Below are 17,396 nucleotides of genomic sequence, written 5' to 3' on the forward strand. Positions count from 1 at the left end.
ACAGTCTAAAATAAACAACGGAGCGGCTGCGGATCCAAATTCTCTGGAACCGTCTTCCCAACAGCTAATAGTCAGAAGCTTCTGCAAATGTGCTGGATTCTCTACTTTACGCACAGTCTCTGCTCTACTCGTTTGGCTGCCCAGAGAACAGGCTAGGATACTCTGGCAAATTTTGGTGATGAATGGAGAATGGTGCTAATAAAGTTAGATCAAAGTGGAATCAATGTCTGCTAGATCACATATTGCTATTATTCTAGGCTACATAACACAACCGGCAAAAAAAATAAAAATTAATGAGATTTTAGGATGATTGTGCAAGTGGTCAAATTTTTCTCTCATACGGCCAAAACTCAAATCAAATACACCAAATACAACTGGTGTAGACTTTACCGTGACTTGCAGAGTTTAATAATAAAAATAAAATAAGAAGAATAAAATAACAATATAAACTTTCTGTACAAAATAAGATAAGCACAATAAAAGTCACTATATAGCAAACTAGGGTTGGAACTCGTAAGATGTCGAGCTTCTCCATCGGCGCCATCCAACAGCGCCCTCCAGTATAGGCAAAATATGTGCTTTGATTGAAACAAAGCACAGGTAGCCTATGTCAGGGGTTTTCAAACCTGTCCTCAGGGACCCTCAGCCATTCCAAGTATTTTAACTTTTCAAAGCTAGCACACCTGAATCAACTTGTCTACTAAGTACAAGCCCTTGGTTAGGGGTTTCGTCTATAAGGGATACAGCTTTTGTCAAAATTGACTTTTCGTAGCAGGTTTAGGAGAACTTACACAGCAGGTTAGGATAATTAAAGTAACTAGTAACTAAGTAATTAGGTTAAGGTTAGGAAAAGGATTATGGTTAGCTAAAATAAAAATAAAAATGCAACTGTTGATGTCAATTTGACAAAAGCTGTATCCCATCTAGACATGACCTTTGTTAGGTGACTCAGGTGAGCTAGTTCAGGGCTACAAAAAAATTGTGAAACGTCTGGGGGTTCCCAACCGCAGGCATACGCTACAGCTTGTTATCAACATCTTTTCTAAAATTCGCTCACAGTACATCATTCAAAACAACACTGTAGGAAACAACACTGTACATAAATCAAATCAAATTTTATTGGTCACATACACATATTTAGTAGATTTTATTGTGGGTGTAGCGAAATGCTTGTGTTCCTAGCTCCAACATAGACAGAAAAGTGCATAGTTTTACCACAACACAGTAGTCTGAAACTCTTTTGCAGGCAACTTCGGGCAAGTCGCATTYTGCTGGCTTGCAAAGTTATATGTAATTCCTATTGGAATCCAGCCAGAGTTAGGATATCCCAAAATGTGAACTCATGCAACCTGCATTTAGAATGACTTCCAAGGTAGGGAAACATGATAAATGAGACTACCTAAACCATCTAAATAGGAACAACCATCTCAGTAACGGGTGCAATAAGTCAACCTACTAACAGATTGGATTTGTTTTGTAATGTATGTTATTTATCTTTGTGTAGCATAAAATCAATCAATCAATGTGCAGGCAAAAACACACATTGAAACAAACTATTCTAAAATCCAACCTGCCATACAGCATGCTGAGAAATATGATAATGATGTGCGTGTTTTTTGAGAGTGTGTGTGATGATCGCACTTTAATCAAAATATTGGGTACAATTTTCTTTTTACCATTATAGATTATCTGTACATGTACCCTAAAAGGTACAGAACAGTACCATGTGAGGTGACATGTGTAGCGCTGAAAGTACATTAAAGCCCAAAAAGCTGATCTACTCCCTAAAAATAAATGTTTTATAATTTAAAAAACAATACTGTACCCTAACTGTAACTTTCTTTCTGAAAGTGTGGGTAATTAGGTTTAGGTGGGTAAGTGGACTGAGGTATACAGTGAATAGAGATGGAGGCTGGGGAATAGGGTTAAATGTCTGTTCATTGTGCTATAGGCAGAGAACTATATGTTCTCATTGGTCACAACTGTGACCGAGAATAAAACATACTTTTRCACATATTTTTCAGTATTATTTATCAAAAAGCAGTATGGATTACATGTAAGTGTTARGAATGGCATAATATTTGCATAGTGGCATGTCTGGAATAAAATTGGGGACAAATGGGTTAACTTGAATGTGAAACAACCACTATGTCAGCCCAATTTGGGGAGGGAGGGAGAGAAAAGGGAGAGAGGGAAGGGGCGAGAGAACGAGTGCAGAGGGGTGATCGATTTAGCCTCTTTGTCAACAACCTGGCACTAGAGAGAATAAGAGAGAGACAGGGAGGGAGGGAGGGAAAATGAGGTGGAAATGAAAAAGGGGAGATAGACATGGGGAGAACAAGGGGCAYAGTGGCGGCAGAGAGAAAGAGAGAGCGGTGGGAAGTTGAGGCCTTGTTCTTTTGTCTATTGGCTGTTGGCTGCCAACTCTATTCTCTGCCCCATTATGAAGGTTTATGAGAGAGATGAGTGTGGGGAGGGAGAGAGAGAGCTGGGATTGATGCTATATATTTATCGCATAATAATAATCATAAAGGTGGTGGGAGGAGCTGCTGTCCTCGGTGTGGTATGTACTGATACACTCATCCCTCTGTCTCTCCATCCTTATCTCTATCTTACCCTCGCTCTGTTCTTCTCACTCTCTGTCTCTCCATCCTTAATCTCCTATCTTACCCTCGTCTGTTCTTCTCACTCTCTGTCTCTCCATCCTTATCTCTATCTTACCTCGCTCTGTTCTTCTCACTCTCTGTCTCTCCATCCTTATCTCTATCTTACCCTCGCTCTGTTCTTCTCACTCTCTGTCTCTCCATCCTTATCTCTATCTTACCCTCGCTCCTGTTCTTCTCACTCTCTGTCTTTCTCTGTCTGTGTATCTGTATTGATACCTTTACTGCACCAAAGGGATTCTCCCTCACATTATAAACCCAGTCACCCCTTATCTCCTCTCCCTCTCCCCCTCTCGCTGTCTCTCTCTCTCTCACACACACACTCTCTCTCTCTCTTGTTTTTCTCCTAGCGCTGAGCGATTAACCGAAATATCTGTTATTTTTTTGTTTTTAAATAACGAATTAACCAACATTGGTTTATTATTTGAATTGCATTTAGTTCGTTAATTTCCTGTGAGCTCAATATGCACATTGCACAGTTTCTCTACATATAAATCAGATCCAGACTGAACTGTGCGATGTACTGTGGTAGGGAGTTGTAGTTTCCCACAGGCCAATATTCTACATAGTTTAGCGCATAAACGTGGTAATTAACTACAATGACCATAATCCATTGAGCATCTACCTGTCCGGTCTGTATTTCTTTTACACCTGCTACTGAAGAGACAGAAGAATGTGCGACCTTCAGGTGATATAGAGAGCAGCTGTTGCTTGGCGAGGTATCTCTACCTGAKWATACATGATCTAAGTGATTGATAATTGGTATTCAGCAGTCATAAAGGTATGCCTTACTTACTTTAAAGAACTACTAAATAGTTATTTTGTCAGACAGCATAGGCAGAAGCTCAATAGAGATTACATGATGACTTGGAATGAAATAATAAAGTCATCAACTAAAACAAATGTAATATACACAACAACTGAAATATTTTATTAAAGTGAAGTAATGTGAATAAATGATGGTTAATAAGTGATAAGCAGTAATGGGTAGTCACTACCATCATGGGACTTTTATTCATTGTTTTATTCTGTATTGTTACAGCATTCAACCCACATTATGCATAGTGCATTTAATGTACAGTGACAAGAAAAAGTATGTGAACCCTTTGGAAATACCTGGATTTCTGCATAAACTGGTCATCAAATTTGATCTGATCTTCATCTAGGTCACAACAATAGACAAACACATTCTGCTTAAACTAATAACACACAAACAATTATACGTGTTCATGTCTTTATTGAACACACTGTGTAAACATTCACAGTGCAGGGTGGAAAAGTATGTGAACCCTTGGAGTTAATAACCGGTTGACCCCCCTTTGGCATCAATAACCTCAACCAAACGTTTTCTGTAGATGCAGATCAGATCTGCATAATGGTCAGGAGGAATTTTGGACAATTCCTCTTTACAAAACTGTTTCAGTTCAGCAATAGTCTTGGGATGTCTGGTGTGAACTGCTCTCTTGAGGTCATACCACAGCATCTCAATCGGGTTGAGGTCAGGACTCTGACTGGTCCAGTCCTGTCACGATCGTTATAATGAGTGGACCAAGATGCAGCGTGGTATGGTTCCATCCCCTTTATTTTTTAAGTGAAACTCAAAGAAAACAATAAAGCGCAAAACAAAACGTGAAGCTAATGTAGTGCTCGCAGGCAACTATACATAGACAAGATCCCACAAAGCACAAAGGGGAAATGGCTGCCTAAATATGATCCCCAATCAGAGACAACGACAAACAGCTGCCTCTGATTGGGAACCATACCTGGCCAACATAGAAACATAATCCCCTAGATGACCGACCTCTAGTCACACCCCGACCTAACCAACATAGAGAATAAAAAGCTCTCTACGGTCAGGGCGTGACAACTCCAGAAGGCCTATTTTCTTCTGTTGAAGCCATTCTGTTGTTGATTTACTTCTGTGTTTTGGGTCGTTGTCCTGTTGCATCACATAACTTCTGTTGAGCTTCAATTGGAGGACAGATAGCCTAACATTCTCCTGCAATATGTCTTGATAAACTTGGGAATTCATTTTTCCGATGATAGCAAGCTGTCCAGGACCTGAGGCAGCAAAGCAGCCCCAAACCATGATGCTCCCTCCACCATACTTTACATTTGGGATGAGGTTTTGATGTTGGTGTGCTGTGCCTTTATTTCTCCACACATAGTGTGTGTTCCTTCCAAACAACTCAACTGTAGTTTCATCTGTCCACAGAATATGTTGCCAGTAGCGCTGTGGAACATCCAGCTGCACTTTTGCAAAACAGCAATGTGTTTTTAGACAGCGGTGGCTTCTTCCGTGGTGTCCTCCCATGAACACCATTCTTGTTTAGTGTTTTACGTATCGTAGACTCATCAACAGAGATGTTAGCATGTTCCAGAGATTTCTGTAAGTCTTTAGCTGGCACTAGGATTCTTCTTAACCCCATTGAGCATTCTGCGCTGTGCTCTTGCAGTCATCTTTGCAGGACGGCCACTCCTAGGGAGAGTAGAAACAGTGCTGAACTTTCTCCATTTATAGACAATTTGTCTTATCGTGGACTGATGAACATCAAGGCTTTTAGAGATACTTTTGTAACCCTTTCCAGCTTTATGCAAGTCAACAAATCTTAATCATAGGTCTTCTGAGATCTCATTTGTTTGAGGCATGGGTCACATCAGGCAATGCTTCTTGTGAATAGCAAACAAAATTTTTGTGAGTGTTTTTTATAGGGCAAGGCAGCTCTAACCAACATCTCAATCTTGTCTCATTGATTGGACTCCAGGTTAGCTGACTCCTGACTCCAATTAGCTTTTGGAGACATCATTAGCCTAGGGGTTCACATACTTTTTCCAACCTACACTGTGAATGTTTAAATGATATATTCAATATAGACAAGAAAAATACAACAATTTGTGTGTTATTAGTTTAAGCACACTATGTTTGTCTATTGTTGGGACTTAGATGAAGATCAGATCAAATTTGATGACCAATTAATGCTGAAATCCAGGTAATTCCAAAGGGTTCACATACTTTTTCTTGCCACTGTAAAACATTTTTTTTAATCGAAACTGAAATCTGTGATTAGTTTTTTTATTACAGACTTCAAAAAGCACTAACCATGTAGCAATACTTTCTCCCATTGTCTCTCTCTACACCTCTCTTTTTTCTCCATCTATCTATTTCACTGCAGTTATTTGGACCTCATGCAGATTTCTGAGTCTCCCTCCTTTCCTTTTTCACCTTCCCTTGTCACTATTTTCTTTTTTTACTATCGTATAGCTTTAATATGAGGTAAACAATACAATGAGGCTTCAATTGCAACTATATAACAGAAGAAGCCAAGCAAACCCCCGTGACGGGCACCTTGTCTTTCTTTCCTCTCTCTCTCTCCTCTCATCCCTCTCTTTGGCAGCATCTGTGTTTTTATTATCTAGCGTCACCTGCGCCAGGATGGGTCAGACACTGCAGTGGATCTTCTTCCATCCCCCCACCCCTGGTGGGGGGGATGTTATGTATCACTGAGAATGTAAGCTGTAAGGGAAGAGAGAAGACCAGACATGATGCGTCAATGCCAGAGAACACCAGGCCTGGGATGTGCTGCCAGCTCCCAGGAACCTAAGCTGGATGTGTCACCAGGGCAGAGACATAACAAAGACAGGGCTACGTCTCTATAGTCTAACATTGACCTCTCCTTTCCTCTGCTCTCCTCTCATCTCTCCTCTCCTCTGCTCTCCTGTGCTCTGCACTCCCCTCCTCTCCTGTCCTCTCCTCTCCTCTCCTCTGCTCTGCTCTGCACTCCCCTCCTCTCCTCTGCTCTCCTCTCCTCTGCTCTGATCTGCACTCCTCTCCTCTCCTTCTTCCCTTCCTCTGCACTGATCTGAAATAACTGAACAGCAAAGTCCTGGTAAGCACACCCATCAAATTGTTTCCTACTTGCCTGCATTTTAAAATCGGTGCAAGGAAAGAAAGCCACGATAGACTATTGAGACAAAGGAGAGGAAAAGAGCAGACAACTCTGGATGATGAACACCTGTAGATTTGGAACAGCCCACCAGTGACCTGGAACCCATTGACCCCCTAGGACCAAACAATTAAACCAGACAATTAAACACGGTGCGTCAGTCATACTGCAGCTGGCATACAGCATTACAAGATTATCTGAAAGTCCCATATGATATGAACATTTATAATGAATATGCTCTGTTTAACTGATTGAGGAAACTTTTTTTGTACTTATATTTGTAAATTGTTTTTTGTGGTTTTCATACAAGCCCTTTTGGTTTCCAACCTCACCTGCACACTGTTTTCACCAGTTTTTTATCTACTGTTTTGTCTTTCACTTCAAATCAAATAACATTTTATTGGTCACATACACATATTTAGCAGATGTTATTGCGGGTGTAGCGAAATGCTTGTGTTCCTAGCTCCAACAGTGCAGTAGTATATAACAATTCACAATAATACACACAAATCTAAAATCGTAAAATAATGGAATTAAGAAATATATAAATATTAGGACAAGCAATGTCAGAGTGGCATTGACTAAAATACAGTAGAATAGAATACAGTATATACCTATGAGATGGTTAAAGCAGTATCTGAACATTATTAAAGTGGCCAGTGATTCCAAGTATATGTATATAGGGCAGCAGCCTCTAAGGCGCAGGGTTGAGTAACCGGGTGGTAGCCGGCTAGTGATGGCTATTTAACAGTCTAATGGCCTTGAGATAGAAACTGTTTTTCAGTCTCTCAGTCCCAGCTTTGATGCACCTGTACTGACCTCACCATCTGGATGATAGTGGGGTGAACAGGCCGTGGCTCGGGTGGTTGATGTCCTTGATGATCTTTTTGGCCTTGCTGTGACATCGGGTGCTGTAGGTATCCTGGAGGGCAGGCAGTGTGCCCCCGGTGATGCGTTGGTGATACATTACCCTCTGGAGAGCCCTGTGGTTACGGGCGGTGCAGTTGCTGGATGCTCTCATCCTGTCGGGCTACATCTGTAAATGTTTTTGAGGGTATTAGGGGCAAAGCAAAATTTCTTCAGCCTCCTGAGGCGCTGTTGCGCCTTCTTCACCACACTGTCTGTGTGGGTGACCATTTCAGATTGTAAGTGATGTGTACGACGAGGAACTGGAAGCTTTCCACCTTCTCTACTGCGGTCCCATCTATGTGGATAGTGACGTGCCCCCAGTGTAGTTTCCTGAAGTCCACGATCAGCTCCTTCATTTTTTTTATGTGGAGGGAGAGGTTATTTTCCTGGCACCACTCTGCCAGGGCCCTCACCTCCTCCCTGTAGGCGGTCTCGTCATTGTTGGCAATCAGGCCTACTACTGTTGTGGAGTCTGCAAACTTGATGCTTGAGTTGGAGGCGTGCATGGCCACTCAGTCATGGGAGAACAGGGAGTACCGGAGGGGGCTGAGCTCGCACCCTTGTGGAGCCCCTGTGTTTTGAGGATCAGCGAAGTGGAGGTGTTTGTTTACTACCTTCACCACCTGGGGGTGGCCCGTCAGGAAGTCCAGGACCCAGTTGCACAGGGCGGAATTCAGATACAGGGCCCTGAGCTTAATGATGAGCTTGGAGGGTACTACGGCTGAGATATAGTCAATGAACAGCATTCTTACGTAGGTATTCCTCTTGTCCAGATGGGATAGGGCAGTCTGCAGTGCGATGTCGATTGTATCATCTGTGGATCTATTGGGTCGGTAAGCAAATCAAATAAAAAATCGAATCAAATMATATTAGTCACATTTGCCAAGTACAACAGGTGTAGACCTTACAGTGAAACGAGCCCTTAACCAACAATGCAATGCAGTCTTAAAAGATACGGATAAGAATAAGAAATAAAAGCAACAAGTAATTAAAGAGCAGTAGTAAAATAACAATAGCGAGACTATATACAGGGGGGTACCAGTACAGAGTCAATGTGCGGGGGCACCGGTTAGTTGAGGTTATATGTACATGTAGGTAGAGTTATTAAAGGGACTATGCATAGATGATAACAACAGAGAGTAGCAGCGGTGTAAAAGAGGGGGAAAGAGAGGTTGGGAAATGCAAATAGTCTGGGTAGCCATTTGATTAGATGTTCAGGAGTCTTATGGCTTGGGGGTAGACGCTGTTTAGAAGCCTCTTGACCTTACTTGCACTCCGGTACCGCTTGCCATGCTGTAGCAGAGAGAACAGTCTATAGACTAGGTGGCTGGAGTCTTTGACAATTTTTAGGCCTTCTGACACCGCCTGGTAAAGGTCCTGGATGGCAGGAATCTTGGCCCCAGTGATGTACTGGGCCGTTCGCCCAACCCTCTGTAGTGCCTTGCGTCTGAGGCTGAGCAGTTGCCATACCAGGCAGTGATGCAACCAGTAGAGGATTTCATCGATGGTGCAGCGTTAGAACCTTTTGAGGATCTGAGGACCCATGCCAAATCAGTCTGCCGAGTGAGAATAGGTTTTGTCGTGCCCTCTTCACGACTGTCTTGTGTGGCTTGGACCATGTTAGTTTGTTGGTGATGTGGCACCAAGGAACTTGAAGCTCTCAACCTGCTCCACTGCAGCCACATCGATGAGAATGGGGGCGTGCTTGGTCCTCTATTTCCTGTAGTCCACAATCATCTCCTTTGTCTTGATCATGTTGAGGGAGAGGTTTGGACCTGGCACCACATTGCCAGGTCTCTTGACCTCCTCACTATAGGCTGTCTCGACGTTTTCGGTGATCAGGCCTACCACTGTTGTGTCATCTGCAAACTTAATGATGGTGTGGAGTTGTGCCTGGCCGTGCAGTCATGAGTGAACAGGGAGTACAGGAGGGAACTGAGCACGCACCCCTGAGGGGCCTTGTGTTGAGGATCAGCGTGGCGGATGTGTTGTTACCTACCGTTACCACCTGGGGGCGGCCCGTCAGGAAGTCCAGGATCCAGTTGCAGAGGAGGTGTTTAGTCCCAGTGTCCTTAGCTTATTGATGAGCTTTGAGAGCACTATGGTGTTGAACGCTGAGCTGTAGTCAATGAATAGCATTCTCACATAGGTGTTCCTTTTGTCCAGGTGAGAAAGGGCAGTGTGGAGTGCAATAGAGATTGCATCATCTTTGGATCTGTTGGGACGGTATGTAAATTGGAGTGGGTCTAGGGTTTCTGGGATAATGGTGTTGATGTTAGCCATGACCAGCCTTTCAAAGCACTTCATGGCTACAGACGTGAGTGCTACGGGTCAGTAGTCATTTAGTCAGGTTTCCTTAGTGTTCTTGGGCACAGGGACTATGGTGGTCTGCTTAAAACATGTTGGTAATACAGATTCGAACAGGGAGAGGTTGAAATTGTCAGTAAAGACAGTTGCCAGTTGGTCAGCGCATGCTCGCAGTACACGTCCTGGTAATCCGTCTGGCCCTGCGGCCTTGTGAATGTTGACCTGTTTAAAGGTCTTATTCACATRGGCTGTGGAGCGTGATTACACAGTCTTCCAGAACAGCTGGTGCTCTCATACATGTTTCAGTGTTATTTGCCTATAAGCGAGCATAGAAGTAGTTTAGCTCGTCTGGTAGACTCGTGCCACTGGGCTGCTCTTGGCTGTGCTTCCCTTTGTAGTCTCTAATGGTTTGCAAGCCCTGCCACATCCGACAGGCGTCAGAGCCAGTGTAGTACGATTCGATCTTCGTCCTGTATTGACGCTTTGCCTGTTTGATGGTTCGTCGGAGGGCTTAGCGGGATTTCTTATAAGCTTCAGGGTTAGAGTCCCGCTACTTAAAAGCGGCATCTCTATCTGCTTCATCTGACCACTTTTTTATTGATCGAGTCACTGGTGCTTCCTGCTTTAATTTGTGCTTTTAAGCAGGAATCAGGAGGATAGAATTATGGTCAGATTTGCCAAATGGAGGGCGAGGGGGAGCTTTGTATACGTCTCTGTGTATGGAGTAACGGTGGTCCAGAGTTTTTGTCCCCTCTGGTTGCACATTTATCACACTGATAGAAATTTGGTAAAACAGATTTAAGTTTCCCTGCATTAAAGTTCCCGGCTACTAGGAGCGCCGCCTCTGAGTGAGCTTTTTCTTGTTTACTTACGGCGGAATACAGCTTTTTCAATGCGGTCTTAGTGCCAGCCTCAGTCTGTGGTGGTATGTAAACAGCTACGAAAAATATAGATGAAAACTCTCTAGGTAGATAATGTGGTCTACAGCTTATCATGAGATATTCTACCTCAGGCGAGCAATAGCTTGAGTCTTCCTTAGATATTGTGCACCAGCTGTTATTTACACAAATACATAGTCCGCCCTCCCTTGTCTTAACAGAAGCCACTGTTCTATCCTGCCAGTACAGCGTATAACCAGCCAGCTGTATGTTGATAGTGTCGTCGTTCAGCCACGACTCCGTGAAGCATAAGATATTACAGTTTTGAATGTCCTGTTGGTAGTTTAATCTTCCGCGTAGGTCATTTATTTGGTTTTCCAGAGATTGCACGTTTGCTAGCAGAATGGAAGGAAGTGGGGGTTTATTCGATCGCCTACGAATTCTCAGAAGCCCACCCTTTGGCCCCTTTTCTCCACCTTCTCTTCATGCAAATTACAGGGATCTGGGCCTGTTCCCGGGAGAGCAGTATATCATTCACGCTGGGCTCGTCAGACTCGTTAAAGGAAAAATAGGATTCTGCCAGTCCGGGGTGAGTAATCGCAGTCCTGATGTCCAGAAGTTATTTTTGGTCATAAGAGACAGTAGCGGCAAAATGATGTACAAAATAAGTAACAAAATACGTTACAAACAACGCAAAGAAACTAACTAAAAACACAATTGGTTGGGAACACGTAAAACGTCAACCTTCTCTGACGCCACCCAAATTGAAGTGGGTCTAGGGTGTCAGGTAAAGTAAGGTAGAGGTGATATGATCCTTAACTACCCCCTCAAAGCACTTCATGGTGACAGAAGTGAGTGCTATGGGGCAATAGTCATTTCGTTCAGTTACCTTTTCTTTCTTGGGTACAGGAACAATGGTGAACATCTTGAAGCAAGTTGGAACAGCAGACTGGGATAGGGTGAGATTGAATATGTCCATAAACACTCCAGCCAGCTGGTCTGTGCATGCTCTGAGGACGCGGCTAAGGATGCCGTCTGAGCCAGCAGCCTTGCGAGGGTTAACATGTTTAAATGTCTTACCTACGTCGGCCACAGAGCACGAGAGCCCACAGTCCTTGGTAGGGGGCCGCGTCGGTGGCACTGCCTTATCCTCAAAGCGGGCAAAGAAGGTGTTTCGCTTGTCCGGTAGCAAGACGTCGGTGTCCACGACATGGCTGGTTTTCCCTTTGTAATCCGTGGATCCTGCCACATACGTCTCATGTCTGAGCTGTTGAATTGCACTCCACTTTGTCTCTGTACTGACGTTTTGCCTGTTTGATTGCCTTACGGAGGGAATAACTAGGCTGTTTGTATTCAACCATATTCCCAGTCACCTTGCCATTGTTAAATGCAGTGGTTCATGCTTTCAGTTTTGCGCGAATGCTGCCATCTATCCACAGTTTTTGGTTTGGGTAGGTTTTAATAGTCACAGTGGGTACAACATCCCCTATACACTTCCTAATGAACTCAGTCACCATGTCCGTGTATAAGTCAATGTTATTCTCAGATGCTATCTGGAACATATCCCAGTCCACGTGATCAAAGGAAATTTGAAGTATGGATTCCGATTGGTCAGACCAGCGTTGAATAGACCTTAGCATGGGTAATTCCTGTTTGAGTTTCTGCCTATAGGAGTCGTGATCTGATTTGCCGAAGGGAGGGCGGGGGAGGGCCTTGTAGGCATCTTGAAAAGGGGAGTAGCAGTGGTTGAGTGTTTTTCCAGAGGGAGTACTACAATCATTGTGTTGATTGAACTTCGGTAGCATTTTCCTCGAATTTGCAGCCTCAGGATGTGGTTTCCAATTTGCATAAAGTGTGTTGGCAGGCCTCCTGAGTCAGACTAGAAGTCCACTCCAAATACCTCTTCTCCGCCAGCCTATGGTGGCCATTCAATTGCCCTTGGGTGTACGAACAAAGGATCCAATTCGGGAAAGTCATATTCCTGGTCGTAATGCTGGTGAGATACCGCCGCTCTGATATCCAAAGGTTCTTTCCGGCTGTATTAACACAAAAAACTTTCTGGGCTAATAATGTAAGAAATATCAAACAAAAAAACCCTGCAAAGCTGCTTAGGAGCTAGAAGCAGAGCTGTCGGCGCCATCTTGTTTTCTTTGGTGAGAATAAATAAAACCTAAAACCTATATTAAAATATACAGCTTTGTCATTCCAACTTCGGAAGGCTATGTCATAGGCAGTGCTTAATTTGAGTCGGATCCTGCTGGAACAGGGTCAGGCACCTCTCAGTTTTTGAACAGGAACCTATTTGCCAGGATCCAGTACCACCCGTGGCATGAAAAATAACGTTCAATCGTTTGCAAGGTAAAAATTCTAATAAAAGCAATCAGCATTAATTCGAGATCCCTCCTCAGTTATTATCCTTCCCTCTATAAAACGTAGCCTAATATGAACACGTAGATTTTCATCCCACGTCTGATATTCTAAGAATTGATTTGGATTGGGCCAGCCTGGGTTTATGATTTGCACAACATTGTAGCCTAGAGGTAGTTGTTGTTGTGTGATAGAGAAGGGTGCCTGTATAGCTCACGGAAACAGAATGAGATTCACTTTCTATGATCTCTTTCCCTCTCTCTGCTCTGATAGACATGAGCCTGCAATTACCATCACTCCAGAGTTGTACTTCATCATAATCTTTTTCCTTATAGAATCATAGCCATGGGAAGGGTGCCGGTGGTGCAGCAGCCCTGATAAATTGAAATACATTTATAGAGCTATAGAATGACTTCCGTCTGTTCAGAAATAAATGAAATAATTCAGAATACTACACCAGGAGCAGGCCTATACTTTAGCCACAGAGGATCAATAGCTTATTTTTCTTAAACAGCCTAGCAGTGGAGTGAAGCCCAGTTACAAGGCATTGCCTACAGATGGGAACGCGTGGCAAATGTCAGTGAACAGCATCCAGCCAAAACAGGCCTTTCACAATATTTCAAATACAATCGTGGTATAGCACAGGCTGGAAAGCAAATGGCTCCTTCTGAAACATAAATACTTACAGTGCATTAGGAAAGAATTCAGAACCCTTATCTTTTTCCAAAAATGTTTGTTACAGCCTTAAAATGTTTTCCTCAATAATCTACACATAATGCCCCATAATGACAAAGCAAAAACAGGTTTTTAGAAATGGTGGCAAATTTATTAAAAATATAAAACTGAAATATCACATTTATTGATCATAAAGATCACATTTATTGTCCAAGCTTTAAGTTCCTGACTGATGTCTTGAGATGTTGCTTCAATAAATCCACATCATTTTCCTGTGCCTCATGATGCCATTATTTTGTGAAGTGCACCAGTCCCTCCTGCAGCAAAGCACCCCTATAACATGATGCTGCCAACCCCGTGCTTCACGGTTGGGATGGTGTTCTTCAGCTTGCAAGCATCCCCCTTTTTCCTCCAAACATAATGATGGTCATTATGGCCAAACAGTTCTATTTTTGTTTCATCAGACCGGAGGACATTTCTCCAAAAAGTATGATCTTTGTCCCCATGTGCAGTTGCAAACCATAGTCTGGCTTTTTAATGGCTGTTTTGAGCAGCGGATTCTTCCTTGCTGAGCGGCCTTTCAGGTTATGTCAATATAGGACTCATTTTACTGTGGATATAGGAACTTTTGTACCGGTCCTCCAGCATCTTCACAAGGTCCTTTGCTGTTGTTCTGGGATTGATTTGCACTTTTCGCACCAAAGTACGTTCTCTTAGGAGACAGAACACGTCTCCTTCCTGAGCGTTATGACGGCTGCGGTCCCATGGTGTTTATACTTGTGTACTATTGTTTGTACAGATGAACGTGGTAGCTTCAGGCATTTGGAAATTGCCCCAATGATGAACCAGACTTGTGGAGGTCTACAATTCTTTGTCTGAGGTCTTGGCTGATTTCTTTTGATTTCCCATGATGTTCAATAAAGAGAAACTGAGTTTGAAGGCAGGCCTTGAAATACATTCACAGGTACACCACCAATTGACTCAAATTATGTCAATTAGCCTATCAGAAGCTTCTAAAGCCAACATCATTTTCTGGAATTTTCCAAACTGTTTAAAGGCACAGTCAACTTAGTGTATATAAACTTCTGAGCCACTGGAATTGTGATACAGTAATTAATAAGTGAAATAATCTGTCTGTAAACAATTGTTGGAAAAAATACTTGTGTCATGCACAAAGTAGATGTCCTAATCGACTTGCCAAAACTATAGTTTGTTAACAAGAAATTTGTGGAGTGGTTGAAAAATGAGTTTTAATGACTCCAACCTAAGTGTATGTAAACTTCTGACTTCAACTGTACATAATCAATCAAATGTCAATCAAATGTATTGATAAAGCCCTTCTTACATCAGCTGATGTCACAAAGTGCTGTACAGAAACCCAGCCTAAAACCCCAAACAGCAAGCAATGCAGGTGTAGAAGCACAGTGGCTAGCAAAAAATCCCTAGAATGGCCGGAACTTATGAAGAAACCTAGAGAGGAACCAGGCTATGAGGGGTGACCAGTGCTCTTCGGGCTGTGCCGGGTGGAGATTATAACAGAAGATGGACAAGATGTTCAAACGTTCATAGATGACCAGCGGGGTCAAATAATAAATAATCACAGTGGTTGAAGAGGGTGCAACAGGTCAGCACCTCAGGAGTAAATGTCAGTTGGCTTTCATAGCCAATCATTCAGAGTATCTCTACCGCTCCTGCTGTCTCTAGAGAGACAAAAAACAGCAGGTCTGGGACAAGGTAGCATGTCCGGTGAACAGGTCAGGGTTTCATAGCCGCAGGCAGAACAGTTGAAACTGGAGCAGCAGCACGATCAGGTGGACTGGGGACAGCAAGGAGTCATCAGGCCAGGTAGTCCCGAGGCATGGTCCTAGGGCTCAGGTCCTCCGAGAGAAAGAAAGAGAATAAGAGAGAGCATACTTATATTCGCACAGGACACCGGATAAGACAGGAGAAATACTCCAGATATAACAGACTGACCCTAGCCCCCCGACACATAAACTATTGCAGCATAAATACTTGAGGCCGGAGACAGGAGGGATCGGGAGACTGTGGCCCCATCTGACGACACCCCCCGGACAGGGCCAAACAGGCAGGATATAACCCCACCCACTTTGCCAAAGCACAGCCCCCACACCACTAGAGGGATATCTTCAACCACCAACTTACTACCCTGAGACAAGGCCGAGTATAGCCCACGAAGATCTCCCGCACGGCACGAACCCTAAGGGGGGCGCCAACACGGACAGGAAGATCACGTCAGCGACTCAACCCACTCAAGTGACGCACCCCTCCTAGGGAAGGGATGGAAGAGCACCAGTAAGCCAGTGACTCAGCCCCTGTAATAGGGTTTGAGGCAGAGAATCCCAGTGGAGAGAGGGGAACTGGCCAGGCAGAGACAGCAAGGGCGGTTTGTTGCTCCAGTGCCTTTCCATTCACATTCACATTCCTGGGCCAGACTACACTCAATCATAGGACCTACTGAAGAGATGGGTCTTTAATAAAGACGTAAAGGTTGAGACCGAGTCTTCGTCTCTCACATGGATAGGCAGACCATTCCATAAAAGCGGAGCTCTGTTGGAGAAAGCCCTGACTCCAGCTGTTTGCTTAGAATTCCAGGGACAGTAAGGAGACCTGCGTGTTGTGACCGTAGCGTACGTGTAGGTATGTACGGCAGGACCAAATCGGAAAGATAAGTAGGAGCAAGCCCATGTAATGCTTTGTAGATTAGCAGTAAAACCTTGAAATCAGCCCTAGCCTTAACAGGAAGCCAGTGTAGAGAGGCTAGCACTGGACTAATATGATCAAATTTGTTGGTTCTAGTCAAGTTTCTAGCAGCCGTGTTTAGCACAATCTGAAGTGTATTTAGTGCTTAAGCACCAATTTTGGGGCTTCACCATGTTTCATCGAAATGTACAGCTGTGTGTCGTCCGCATAGCAGTGAAAGTTAACATTATGTTTCCGAATGACATCACCAAGAGGTAGAATATATAGTGAAAACAATAGTGGTCCTAAAACGGAGCCTGAAGGAACACCGAAATGTACAGTTGATTTGTCAGAGGACAAACCATTTACAGAGACAAACTGATATCGTTCCAACAGATAAGATAACATAAGAAAAACATCCCCACAGCATGATGCTACCTCCACCATGCTTCACCTTAGGGATGGTGCCAGGTTTCCTCCAGACGTGACACTTTCAGGTTAAAGAGTTCAATCTTGGTGTCATCAGACCAGAGAATTCTGTTTCTCTTGGTCTGAGTCCTTTAGGTTCCTTTTGGCATTCTCCAAGCGAGCTGTCATGTGCCTTTTACTTAGGAGTGGTGTCCGTCTGGCCACTCTACCATAAAGGCCTGATTGGTGGAGTGCTGCAGAGATGGTTGTCCTTCTGGAAGGTTGTCCCATCTCCTCAAAGGTACTCTGGAGCTCTGTCAGAGTGACCATCGGATTCTTGGTCACCTCCCTGACCAAGGCTCTTCTCCCCCGATTGCTCAATTTGGCCGGGCTGCCAGCTCGCGGAAGAGTCTTGGTGGTTCCAAACTTCTTCCGTTTAAGAATGATGGAGGCCACTGTGTTCTTATGTACCTTCCATGCTGCAGATACCTTCCATGCTGCAGATAATCCTTTCTCGGAGCGCTACGGACAATTCCTTCATCCTC

Source organism: Salvelinus sp. IW2-2015, linkage group LG13 (assembly GCF_002910315.2).
Source record: "Salvelinus sp. IW2-2015 linkage group LG13, ASM291031v2, whole genome shotgun sequence".
Taxonomy (NCBI): domain Eukaryota; kingdom Metazoa; phylum Chordata; class Actinopteri; order Salmoniformes; family Salmonidae; genus Salvelinus; species Salvelinus sp. IW2-2015.